The following is a 12,385-nucleotide window of genomic DNA, read 5'->3' on the forward strand; positions in this document are numbered from 1 at the left end:
TATTCAAACTAATGAATCCTTTGAAACTTTGAAAATAAACTTTATGCCTTTTACACAGAAAGATTGGATTCAGAAAACAACAAATCTCATAAATTACACTTTTTATCAACAAATATTGTTAAAATTGTAATTGTTATTGATTTACATGTGATAGTAAAATAGCAAAAATTATATAGATGAAAACAAAATCTTAATAGTTCAATATAAGCCTTCTTATTAATTAAATTATGTATTATTGTGTTTCGTTAGTGACAATGGGGAGAGGACAAATATTCTAAAACTTTCTGAAAATACAACATGAGAATTAACTTCACAATTACTAGAAATGTGTACCCCTTATTTGCACTTGTGGAAGTTGTACTCCATAGCTCATTGAAGGGGAACCTTATTGTGACTTTATATCGGTTACAATTTGGTTGCAGCAATGGAGGAAATAAGATCTAAGTGCAGCAATCTTTTATTGAACGAAATCCAAATCTTACAAGGAACAGAACAACCAACTTAAAGCAACAATAAGAACTGACAAAAGAACAAGACAGAACACAGGGTTTAAATAGACAAAACTGAAGAGCAAATGAACAAAACACACCTGAACTGAACTGAACTAACAATCAATCAGAAACTATAGGAACAAGCCGGCAGGGGGCGAAGGAAGACAGAACTGAACTAATTGACAGATAAACCAAACACAAACAAGAACAGAAATCAAAACAGACTGACATTATGACAATTTATTAGAATGTGAATCTCGGAATTGCAACTACTTCTCATAACTGTAACTTTATATCTCACACTGAAAATGTATATTACAATCTGACTTGTTTTTCACAAAGCAACTTCATGCATTGTGATTAAAGCTCACAATGTTAAAAATAGTCAACAAAAAAAGACTATTAATTGGTCACAATTGTGAGAATATCGCATTGACAAGATATAAAATTGTAATTACTTTTCTTTTTTTGTGAAAAAAGGTTTACATGTGTCTCTGCGGTTTCTCGCAGGAGGTTGTTAAATCTGACACAGAGACACTGAAGATTCGGGATAAACCCCAAATCCAGCAAAGAGTGGTTCAGTGAATCTGGTGTTGAATGTGTGTATGTGTGTGAGTGTGTGTGTGTCAGAGACGCTGTAGAAGGAAAGAGTGCCGGCCAACACGTCCACATACACTCCTACTCTATTAGAGCGGGCTGAAGGGCCAGATACATCAGTGCTTTTATTATTGAACCAGACTGTGTAATTCATATCAGAACAGTACAGACTCCATGACATATCATTCAGTCCAAACCAACAGTCAATCCCACTTTTCCTGCAGATTTCTTTATATGCTACTGCTACATGTCCCGAGCCACTCCATTTAACCTCATAGTAGCAACGTCCAGTCAGACTCTCTCGACACAGAACCTGCTCCTGGAGCTCAAATCTCTCTGGATGATCAGGATACGGCTGATGATCTTTCACACATGTTGTTTTTTTGTTCTCCTCAGACAGAATGAGTTGAGTGTGTGCTGTGTTTGGATCCAGTGTGAGATGACAGGCATCTGGACACAAAAAGAGAGATCAGAACATCCCACATAGCAACATTTTGATGACCCAGATACGACCCACATCTGACACACGTGGAAAGATGATCTGGCCCACATGCAGTGTGGAATGACTGCCATTGGGTGGGCAGCTCCTGTTTGCCAGATCTGGGCCACAAGCAGGCCATAGCAATGCCACATGTCAGCCAAGAGCAAATAAATAAACCAGAACTGGACATTATCTGAGCCATTTAATAAATTAAACTTCACAAGTTTATAGCAGTGGCTGTTTATAATAAATAGTTTATAATAAATAATTCAGCTGAGAGTATCTTACTCTTACCTGACACTGATATTGCAATTTCCATTATTTGGCTCCATTTATTAATTGTATGTTATTGTTTTTGTTGGATACCATCCATATTGAAATGGAATTAGAGCATGCCAAAGATTGGTGCACAAACAATAGCTCAGGTAGGGGTGTGTGTGTGTGTGTGTGTGTGTGTGTGTGTGTGTGTGTGTGTGTGTGTGTGTGTGTGTGTGTGTGTGTGTGTGTGTGTGTGTGTGTGTGTGTGTGTGTGTGTGTGTGTGTGTGTGTGTGTGTGTGTGTGTGTGTGTGTGTGTGAGAGGACCTACATTTTCTCAGTCCTGGTGTGATCCTGGAATATCCTCCATGGTCCAAACTATACAGAGACAAAAACATACACAAAAACAAACAAACAAACAAAAATTACATGATATGTGGGAAGGTTCTTAAGGCCTGGTTGTTTGTATTTTACCCTGTCTGGATTATCTTGATCTCAGTATGTTTGGACCTTTGCCTGCTTTTGACTACTTTTTGGATTACCCTAAATAAAGACTGCATTTGTATCTTCAGCCAAGTCTCAAAGGAGTGTTCTGAACAGGTGCAAATACTTCTAAAGGAAAGCTCAAACTACAGGACTGTGAATCTACCTGAATTGCTGTGGTGCTCTCACTACAGAACAAGGTTCCTTGTCATCTGTCTTATTCTTGTCATAGCAGCAATCATACACAACATAGATGAGGTACATAAACCTCAAGACCTTGTTGGCCATGATCCAGGGGTTTGGTCGTAGACCTTCTGTCCATGACACAATCTGTCTGCAACAGCAAAATCCTGTCATGTGGTGTGAGACTGCCTTAAACTGTCCTGGGTTTAGGAGCTAATTTTAGCATTTAATGCTTGTTGAATTACTCCTAGATGAAAAAAATATTATTCCTAATATTAGGAGCAACATGCCCCTAGGTTTTAACAGTTGCTCCAATTTTTTTTTGCATTAAGAGCAACTATTAGCCTCAAGATTTTATTTTGTGAATACAGCCCCTGATTGTGCATCCGTGTCACGTGAACCACCGCAACACACACCAGTGTACTCCAGACTAGAGACAGTATAGCACAGAATGAATCCTATGTGCAGGTCAGCACAGACAACAAAACATTGCAATCAAACATTGCAAACAAAAGGGCACAATAAAGTGTTAAATAAGTACTGCAAATTGTGATAGCATTTAACCCTTTAAAACTAGGCTCTCTTGAATCCTAGTAGGACTTAAAAAATATATGGGTTGTAGTTAGGGGTGTGCGATATGACGATTTTTGATCGTGGACGATTAAAATGTCTCCACGATCTGCTTTTGAAGAAATATCGTAGTATCGTGCATTCTATCAGTTGCTGTTCTGGCGCCTCTGTCCCAACATGAACAACGCGACGTATATTCACATAAAATGTTAACGTAGCAGAACGGGACACTGCAGTTCACAAAAGTTCATAATTTGCATGTGCTTTAATGCCTTGTCGGTTAAACATTTAATTTGCGTGCTGATGCGCTGTTCTAACCAGTGCGTTTCTGAGCGCGTACATGTGAAGCTCACATGCACTAAAAGCCTGTCTACCAGCGCCTGGATACTGGACTAAGTTATCTTTCAAGTCTTATTGTGCTAATACCGTCAAATACACACAAGGTTTACATAAACAAAGTCGATTATGTCTAAAGTGAAAGCAAACTTGAGAAAATTTAGAGAAAATCTGCTTGTCAAATGCGTGTATAATAGATGCGCAGCTCTTAAAGAGACAGTAGCAATAGTAAACACGCTGCCGCTTGTCCTTAAAGGGATAGTTCACCCAAAAATAAAAATTATCTCAATATTTACGCACTCTAATGTTGTTCCAAACCTGTATTAATTTCCTTCTAGTATTTTCAAATATTTTTCTAATATTAATATTTTGAAGAATGTGGCTATCCAAACAGTAGCTGGTCCCCATTGACTTCCATAGGAGAAAAATATACTATGGAAGTCACTGGGGTACATCAACTGTTTGGTTACCCACATTCTTCCAAATAACTTTTATTTTCAACAGAAGAAATAAACTTATTCGAGTTTAAAAGAACTTGAGAGAGTAAATTATGACAATTTGAATTTTTAGGAGAACTATCCCTTTAATGTTAATAAAACAACAAAATGCAAAGAGAAAAGTACTCACTGCTCTTGACTGATAACTTTAATAGTAGCTTTAATAAGTATCAATGTATAATTTATACAGTGAAGTCTATGTTTTGTTTTATTTTCATATTTGTTCATTTAATTACTTTCTTCAATACTACTGTTAAATACACCTACTGTAGCTGAAAACGTAAAGCACTGTTTATTTAATTTGTATATTAAGTTGTGTATGTGTAATGTGTATCTTCGCCCCGTCTGCCATTCTTTTTTTATTTTATATTTTGTTACCTAAGGCTTTGTTTTTAAAATATAGACATTAGTTTGGCTGTAATGCTCAGTCACAAAATAGTAAAACTAACATAAAAAAGAATCGTGATAAAATCGTGAATCGTGATTTTCCTGAAAAAAAACGTGATATTATATTTTTGCCATATCGCCCACCCCTAGTTGTAGTAATTTGGTTTTACTAAAAAACTGCTCACTGTTTTCACTTATCTGAGATTTGTGGATTCTGCTGTATTACATCAGACAAAGCCATTTAAAAACGTTGCAATTTCAGTTGCAATTTCTTAACCAAAGATCCCTCTTAGGTGACCCCTAATCACATACAGACACACATATGAGTCATAACGTCTAAACATACTTGAGAATCTGCAGTGAGCAGGTTGGATCATTCAGTTTGTCGTTGAGTAGCTGGCCTCCTGATTCTCCTGGGTGATTGTAGCTCAGATCCAGCTCTCTCAGGTGTGAAGGGTTTGAACTCAGAGCCGAATACACATAACCACAGCTTACCTCTGTCACCATACAGCCAGACAACCTACAGAGAAACACACACACAGTCAGATCATCTACAAACACACATCAACATTATGATCGGCTGTCTGACTCACCTTAGTATCTCCAGCTGACAGTTTGGGCTATTCAGTCCATCAGAGAGCAGCTTCACTCCTGAATCATGTATGTCATTGTTACTTAGGTCCAGCTCTCTCAGGAAACAATGTGTGGATTGATGACACAACTTCACATGACTGACTACTGAGATTACAGCCAGCAAGACTGAAAAAGATTAAAACACATGAAAATTAAGTTTTTTATCTCATTCTTCAACTGTATTTCTATATCTTTTTTTTTTGTTTTGTTTTTTTGCAAAAGACCTTAAAAAAAAAAGATTAAGACACAGTTTAAGACATTAAGACAAAATTAAACACATACAGAGCTTTTGTGCAGCTGATCACAGCTGGTATCAGTCTTCTTCTACCCTCATCTGATGTGTTGTATTTCTTGAGGTCCAGCTCTTCCAGCAGCTCCTCTGACATTTGAAGCATGTAGGCAATTGTTGAGCAGTGAGCAGCAGAGAGTTTCTTCTCTGAGTGTTTGTCTGATTTCACAAACTCCTGAATCTCTCTGGACAGAGTCTGATCTTTCACTTCCAGCAGACAGAGGAACAGATTGATGGATCTTTTAGTGGAGATTCAATGTCCATCATTGATTTTCTCTTTAATGTACTCTGTGGTTCTCTTGATGCTCTCTGAGCTGTTCTCTGTGTGTGTCAGAAGATTATGTAAGAGTCTCTGATTGGACTCCAGTGAGATGCCCAACAGAAACCGCAGGAACAGATCCAAATGTCCGTTCTTACTCTTAAGAGCTTTATCAGTTGCATCCCTATGCAGATTATGCATCACATCACAAAATTGCAACTTATCAAAAATTTCAATAGCATAATGATAAAATGCAAAGAAAGCAGCGAGAAACTCCTGAAAACTCAGATGAATGAAGCTGTAGACTTTCCTCTGATGAATAACAGATTCTTCCTTAAAGATCACAGTGCAAATCCCATAATGCACTGAGACATCAGTGACATCTATGCCGCTCTCTCTCAGGTCCTCCTCATAGAACATCACATTGCCCTTCATCAGCTGTTTGAAAGCCACTTCAGAAAGTTTCACAATCACTTCTCTGTTGGACTGCAGGAGTTTCTCTGGATCTCTCTCCTCATATTTCTGATTCCTCATGTTGATCTGAATCAGCAGGAAGTGGATATACATTTCAGTCAGAGTTTGAGGGATTTCTGCACCCAGATCTTCTTTCAGGAGCGTTTGAAGCACTGTGGATGAGATCCAGCAGAAGACGGGTATGTGGCACATGATGTGGAGGCTTCTTGCTCTTCTGATGTGTGAGATGATTCTGCTGGCTTGATGCTCGTCACTGATCCTCTTCCTGAAATATTCCTCCTTCTGAGGCTCATTGAATCCCTGAATTTCTGTCAGACGGTTGATGTATTTCGAGGGGATCTGATTGGCTGCTGCTGGTCTGGAGGTGATCCAGATGAGAGCAGAGTGAAGCAGATCTCCTTTCATGAGGTTTGACATCAACACATCCACTGATAAAGACTAAGTCACATCAGAAACTTTCTGAGTGTCTGAAAACATCAGTGTAATTCTGCTTTCATCCAGACCATCCAAGATGAACACAACTTTACACTCCTCATAAATCTTTGAGTCCAGATCTTGAAGTTCCGGATGAAAATCCAGCATAAGTTTGTGAAGACTGTACTGATGATCTCGGATCAAGTTCAGCTCTCGAAATGGAAGCACAAATATGAAATCTACATCCTGATTGGCTTTTCCCTCTGCCCAGTCCAGAATGAACTTCTGCACAGAGACGGTTTTTCCGATTCCAGCGATGCCTTTAGTAAGAACAGTCTTGATCAGGTCTTTCTCCTCACATCCTGGTTCAGGTGAGGCTTTAAATATGTCATTGCAGTTTATTGGAGTGTCTTGTGAGTGTTGTGTTCTGGCTGTTTTCTCCATCTGTAAAACCTCATGTTCTTCATTCACTCCTTCTCTCTCTCCCTCTATGACATTGAGCTGTGTATAGATCCTGTTCAGGCGGGTTTGATTCCCCTGTAGTTTAATTCCCTCAAATAGTCTCTTTTGGTTTTGTGCTGATCTTTGACTCTCTGCAGGTATCCAGTCTCCAGTGTGTGTGTCTGCAGGACTTCTTCAGTTTTGTCCTGCCTGATATGGGTTTGATTGTAGGATGTAGAGGACGGCACAGATCTGATCACAACATACAAAAGACACAACATCAACAAAATTGTATGCATTAAAAAGTTCACATAACATTATAATTAGTGATGCACCGATCATGATTTTTAATGGCCAATTCGGATACCGTTTTTTACAAGCAAACTGTCCGATTCCGAATTCCGTTTTATTCTTTCTTTAAGCAACAAATAAGAAAGAATGAAAGTATTCAAAAACAAGATGTTTATTTGGTATTTAACAGACCAAACTTGGTTTTGGCTATTGAAAACAAACACTTTAACCATCTGAAATGATTGGAAATAACTGCACAGTAAGCACATCTTTTAAACAAAGATGGTACTGACATTTAGCATCAGCATCACTTTTGTTTTTACATTTGGTTGAACTTGAAACTACATAAAACTGGCTTTAAATGAAAACATTAACTGTAACCATGTGAAAATAAAGGCAACAACTGCATAGTTCTGCAATCCAAACAACACAATCAACACACATTTTTTTATTTATTTGGTGTGAAGTAAAATAGAAGTTATGAGTGCTTCATATTTACACTTAAATTGGTACTTTCTGCACTTTGCTGCAACATAAAATATAATCTGCTCTGTGCGCTCCGTTAATCCATTTTCTACCCCTGAACCTAAAAACATAAAATCAAGCCAAATTCTCATTCTCATTTTCTTTTTCTTTATTTTTTTAATATATAAAATATATTTATATATATTTATATTATAAATTAGCCATTTTCTCATTTTTCTACTTTAAATTTTAAGTTGAAAAATGAAAAATGTACACTCACCTAAAGGATTATTAGGAACACCATACTAATACTGTGTTTGACCCCCTTTCGCCTTCAGAACTGCCTTAATTCTACGTGGCATTGATTCAACAAGGTGCTGAAAGCATTCTTTAGAAATGTTGGCCCATATTGATAGGATAGCATCTTGCAGTTGATGGAGATTTGTGGGATGCACATCCAGGGCACGAAGCTCCCGTTCCACCACATCCCAAAGATGCTCTATTGGGTTGAGATCTGGTGACTGTGGGGGCCATTTTAGTACAGTGAACTCATTGTCATGTTCAAGAAACCAATTTGAAATGATTCGAGCTTTGTGACATGGTGCATTATCCTGCTGGGAGTAGCCATCAGAGGATGGGTACATGGTGGTCATAAAGGGATGGACATGGTCAGAAACAATGCTCAGGTAGGCCGTGGCATTTAAATGATGCCCAATTGGCACTAAGGGGCCTAAAGTGTGCCAAGAAAACATCCCCCACACCATTACACCACCACCACCAGCCTGCACAGTGGTAACAAGGCATGATGGATCCATGTTCTCATTCTGTTTACGCCAAATTCTGACTCTACCATCTGAATGTCTCAACAGAAATCGAGACTCATCAGACCAGGCAACATTTTTCCAGTCTTCAACTGTCCAATTTTGGTGAGCTCGTGCAAATTGTAGCCTCTTTTTCCTATTTGTAGTGGAGATGAGTGGTACCCGGTGGGGTCTTCTGCTGTTGTAGCCCATCCGCCTCAAGGTTGTGCGTGTTGTGGCTTCACAAATGCTTTGCTGCATACCTCGGTTGTAACGAGTGGTTATTTCAGTCAAAGTTGCTCTTCTATCAGCTTGAATCAGTCGGCCCATTCTCCTCTGACCTCTAGCATCAACAAGGCATTTTCGCCCACAGGACTGCCGCATACTGGATGTTTTTCCCTTTTCACACCATTCTTTGTAAACCCTAGAAATGGTTGTGCGTAAAAATCCCAGTAACTGAGCAGATTGTGAAATACTCAGCCCGGCCCGTCTGGCACCAACAACCATGCCACGCTCAAAATTGCTTAAATCACCTTTCTTTCCCATTCTGACATTCAGTTTGGAGTTCAGGAGATTGTCTTGACCAGGACCACACCCCTAAATGCATTGAAGCAACTGCCATGTGATTGGTTGATTAGAAAATTGCATTAATGAGAAATTGAACAGGTGTTCCTAATAATCCTTTAGGTGAGTGCACATGGAGGACCACCATCCTTACAATTTAATTATTTTCCTATCTGTTGGAATGCTTGCTCACAAATCTTGAAATGTATACATACTATTTATAAATAGGCTCTTAAAGAGTTTTTTTTTCTCTGCCACAATTACATTTGGCTGTTCACTGGAGACATGCCGTAATGTACCTGAGTGTAAACAGCCGCATTCAACGTGAAGCGTGCAGCAAGCGATTTGCAAAGATTAATATAAATATTAATATAAAGGTTAATAAAACATTACACTCACTTCAGTTATTCTGGAGGTGCAGCAGGAACACGAATAGTTGGTACCGATCCTTTTTTCAGGAGCAGCTTCTTAGCAAAACCAGGTTTATACTGACCCTCGTTTATAAAGCAGTCTGGTGTGTGAAATGATTCGCGCAAACATGAGAGCATTGACGTTGATCGTGGGGAATATTCCCTTCGAAATCAAACTCAGCCACTGCGTCTTCAGCTGTACGGATTTAGGAACATCAAAATGATGCTGTGTTCCTTATTACACCCAAGAACAGAACACCACAATCACTTAGACGCCATTCTGCTCATAGACAGTGCTCCAGCGTATCAACAATGACCGTGCGGACTATGATTGACAGCTCGCTCACGAGCGAGGGCGGGTCTGTGTTGAAACGCTGCTGTCAATCAACAATTGTGGGAGGGGCGTTCGACCGTGTGACGTCACTAGGTCGAACGGCTTGATTTGAGATGGAGGAAAACATAGAAGATTTTTAAAAAAACACTGGATGGATTTTTATCATTTTATGATGGTTGTGTACAGGCACTGCCAACACACATTTCAGTACAATCAACTTGTAAAAGTGCATGTACCATTATATGACCCCTTTAAGTAATTTTAAATAGTATTTTTGCACCGACACTGTGGGGCAGAAACCTCTGACATTGCCATACGAACTCACAAGACTGTCTCATTCTAGCCTTCATGCTGTCTCCATGTATTACCTGAAATATCGGAGAACAATTGTTGTAGCAATTAACTCTGAGATGTAATTAACCATATGTTTGAAAGCAACTTGTTAATTAATTGTCGTTCTGGTGTTTAGTGATGTTACACCATCTACATAATTCTCAGACAGACAGAGGAATGTGTCACTAGGCTATTAGAGGTGAAACATGGCAAGGGTCAGCAAGTACGTTCAGCATCAGGCCAAAAAAAACATTTTTGCCACTAGATGGTGGGCCAGAATATAGTCAAAGGATAATTTAAGAAATGAATTGATGAAAAATGCAACTATAGAATTGCCTGTGACAGAGTCTTTTGTAACTGGTAGCTGTTACTTTGTGTTAAATCCTGTAGTAGGACAGTCATTAACAAAAAGCCACATTTGTGTGGCGGTGTCTGGGTTTTACACTGGATCAATTAATAAAGTAGTGACAGGTAACCTGGCAAGTATCTTCATTCACCAACTTGCAACAGAGACCGCCTTGCTAAAACACACATATGTGGGAGATGCGGAATGGATACAAATAACATTAAGAAAATAAAAGAGGACTTGAATAAGCCCATTAATGGCATGTTTGAGTCATGCTCTTAACGAACTATGTCTTATTTCCTCTTTCCATATTGTGAATAATAAATGTGTATCATTTTAATTTGCTTATAACACAATTATTTGACATAGCCTTTTACACTCAGAGTTATTCCTTGGCATCCTCACATACTAAACGTTTTTTTATTTTTTATTGTTTGCGTGCTGGAGGTACACTATTACGTCATGTGCAGGGTGATGTTAACATTAGAGAAAATGGCACTATCAAAGAGTCTAAAAAGGAAAGTTGACAGTGAAAATAGGGCATACAAAGAAGAATGGAAAGACAATATGCGTTAATCTACCTAGTTTTGTCAATGCAAAGCCGATGTGTCTTATCTGCAACGACGCGATCCACAGGCTCTTTTGAATGTCTTTCAGAACTTTTCAAATTAAAATCTTTCTATTCATCTCAAAATAAAACATTGCTGCAAAAACATTCTTGTACTTTTATTTTGAAGGCAAAATCAATAAAGATGAAGTGATTGTGAGTAACTGTTGCTGTCATGACAGATCTATTTCAGAACCAGCCGCTATCAAAATAATCTGGCTGCGGGCTGCTGTACGGCGACATGCTTTGCAACAATAGGTGTGTTCGACCGCAGATAACAAACATGACAAAATACTTTCATTTCTAACCTTATAAGGTTGCACAGAAATGAGGAATGAGGAAGGAATGAGAGGCATTAACCCAGCTAACAGAGGATCTTGATTTGTAACATTCCAAGAACATACAAATGTTACTAGAACATTGCTAGAAGTATTTAAAGGTTAGTGTGATGTTCCTGAAACATTCTTTCAATCCTTCAAATGCCTGCTTTGAACAAGCACTGAAAGAGAGCGAAATAAGAACACAAACTACAACTTTCTTCAGCCACAGTCTTAGATGAAATCAACTGAAGAGAAAAGAAGACATTAAATCTGTGAAGATCTCAGCAGAGGAGGATTAAACAACTCCACAAACAGCATTACCAGCTTCACTTATTACTAACCAGACTGACTTCAATAATGATCAATCATCACTAAATTAATCACTTTAACTTTAACACTCTTGAGTGTTAATTTAACACTCATATTTTAACACTTTACACTCTACAAGTGTGGTCTCATATATACTCCCAGGAGTGTTAATTTAACACTGGAGTTTTAGCTGTGCATGAATGTATGGTAATTTATATTGCATTTATAGGCCTATATTATGTCATAGCATACTGTAATAATATAGTTTTGTATGTTGTATGTATGTTTGATGATGTTGAAAGTGTTCTGAATGCACACATGTGTCAGGTGAAGTGGACTTAAACAGGTAATATCCCGTTCTCAGGGAGTAGGGAGCAGTGGACACTGAAGGGATGTCAGTCTATACGTATACCCTTGTTTTTTGGTCTCTCTTGCAGAGTTTAGTTTTTATTTATTTTATTATTATTGAACAAAGATCACAGGGGATACATGTTAACATCTCAAGTGTTTCAGATCATAATCACATTTTCTTCACACAGTAAATTATTTGGTGTTAAATTTAACACCGCTCGGTGTTCATATGGGAACCACCAGCAGGGTGTTAAAAGTAACACTGAAGCAGTGTTAGAGTTAATGAGATAATTAAGTGATTAATTACGCGATGATTGAGCATTGAAGACACCTGATGATAACAAGCAGAATCACTGAAGAAAAGAGAAACACAAGAACTACAACTGACTTCCGGAGATGAAATCAACTGAAGATAAAAGAAGACATTAAATCTGTGAAGATCTCAGCAGAGGAGGATTAAACAA

At 38.3% G+C, this 12,385-nt stretch overlaps 1 pseudogene across 1 annotated transcript; it reads right to left on the reverse strand.

Annotated features, from left to right (window-relative positions):
- Positions 1-441: 441 nt before the first annotated feature.
- On the reverse strand, positions 442-7,438 carry LOC309493659 (protein NLRC3-like; annotated as a pseudogene). Its single transcript, XR_014211771.1, has 5 exons — positions 5,197-7,438; positions 4,875-5,040; positions 4,628-4,801; positions 2,157-2,203; positions 442-1,538 (listed from the first exon to the last, which is right to left on the reverse strand). The product of XR_014211771.1 is annotated as a protein NLRC3-like (transcript).
- Between the last annotated feature and the right edge of the window lie 4,947 nt (positions 7,439-12,385).

The sequence above is a fragment of the Leuciscus leuciscus genome (genome assembly GCF_965113295.1).
Source record: "Leuciscus leuciscus genome assembly, chromosome: 3".
NCBI lineage: Eukaryota > Metazoa > Chordata > Actinopteri > Cypriniformes > Leuciscidae > Leuciscus > Leuciscus leuciscus.